Source organism: Pomacea canaliculata, linkage group LG6, assembly GCF_003073045.1.
Source record: "Pomacea canaliculata isolate SZHN2017 linkage group LG6, ASM307304v1, whole genome shotgun sequence".
In the NCBI taxonomy this organism is placed as follows: Eukaryota; Metazoa; Mollusca; class Gastropoda; order Architaenioglossa; family Ampullariidae; genus Pomacea; species Pomacea canaliculata.
In genome coordinates this window covers 25,974,588-25,976,102 of record NC_037595.1, presented here as the reverse complement: position 1 = coordinate 25,976,102, position 1,515 = coordinate 25,974,588, and the positions used below count along the sequence as shown (strand labels likewise).

The following is a 1,515-nucleotide window of genomic DNA, read 5'->3' as shown; positions in this document are numbered from 1 at the left end:
TTAGCCCTGCCACTACTTTACCAAAGAAATCAGCGGCCGGGACCCTATTTTTACAACGCTCGCTAGGCAAGCCTACCCCGGGGTCGTACAGGGGATAGTCGCCGTGGTATACATTCCAGACACTGAAAAGTATTACTCAATTACCAGCAATTAAGTGTCTTCATCGTAATGTTTAAAACAATTGTTTGGGAAAAAAGTGTTGCATAATCTTTTCTTATCCAAAAGTTTTTATTATTCCTTTCTTCTAATAGCAAACAGTTTAAGCAAAATATTTTTAGTTATATTATTATATGTTAGTAAGTAATGAATGTGTTCGGTAGGCATTCGATTCCTGCCCGCCAATCGGAATTGAGACTAGCATCGTTGTTGTTTGTGGGTGTAATAATTTGACATTTTGATTGTTACCCTGCAGGAGCAGGGCTGAGAAAAATAAGTCATTAGACTCATTAAGTTGTTCCTCTCCACGGAAATCTTTAGTAAAAGGCGAAAGATTTTCTCGTGAGTTGAAGAGAAACCAGAGTAAGTGACAGAGGCAGTCATCTGACCCACTGAAAATTGCTTCTTTTTTTCTTAAAGGTGTGTGTTAATAAATGCTTAACACTTATTAGTATTTTGCAAATTTATAAGCAAATTCATTTGAATACTCTAAAGGTATAAATGTTGTATATTCTCATTGTAAATGTCAAGTTTGTAACGTTCATTAGCAGACACAGTTTCAAAATTAAATTTTATAAGAGTGCAATTTAAAGGGAAATCACTCTGTAATAACACAACTCTCAAGCCATAGTCCGAAGTTGGGTTAAGCACTCTCCTGCAAGACTAGATTAAAACCCAATCATCAAGCCAGCCTGTCTAAGGAGCGCACGTTAGCCTGTTCCGTACTCCTATTGCGTAGCTTACTTTTCTAAAAATTATTGTTAGAAAAATAGTAGAAACAAATTTTTTTATGTTAATAAGTTCGCGCAAATGACACCTTGCTAGACACTTTAAAGATATTAACGTTAAAATCCTGTTTTCATAATTCATTTCATGATATAGCAAGTGACACACCCACACTTCACTAACTAGATTTGTTTATTTAAATTACACGTGGGTCTTGGAGGGGAAGTTTAACCTTCTTACTTTCTTACTAGCCTCTTATGTCTACTTTTTTTTTTTTTTTTTTGGCATCGGGTAGTCTTCTGTTTTCTTGCGTTCGTGAGGGGGTGTGCGTGTTTTAACAGTTGGCTGCCGACGTTTTACAACTTTTCATTAGTGATCACACAGTAGAGAAACGAACCTACTCAGACAATTCCTGATAATATTTACCCACTTTGTAATTCCTCTACCCCACCCCCCACCCCCCAATAAAATATTTTACCTTTATTGGGATTTTTTTTCTCCGTTTTGTTTGTGGAGTGAAACAGTACCTGTCTTGCTGTAAATAAAGGCAGCATGTGGTTTTCAATATACAACGACACAGGTTACGTTCTCAGTATTTAGAAAACATGGACTTTAGAACATAGAGACCTTATA

The 1,515-nt window shown here is 36.3% G+C and overlaps 1 non-coding gene across 1 annotated transcript; it reads right to left on the bottom strand.

The window, feature by feature from the left end:
* Positions 1-402: 402 nt before the first annotated feature.
* On the bottom strand, positions 403-523 carry LOC112567387. The gene has a single exon (XR_003099818.1). It is a non-coding gene; the product is annotated as a U5 spliceosomal RNA (small nuclear RNA).
* Positions 524-1,515: the final 992 nt, after the last annotated feature.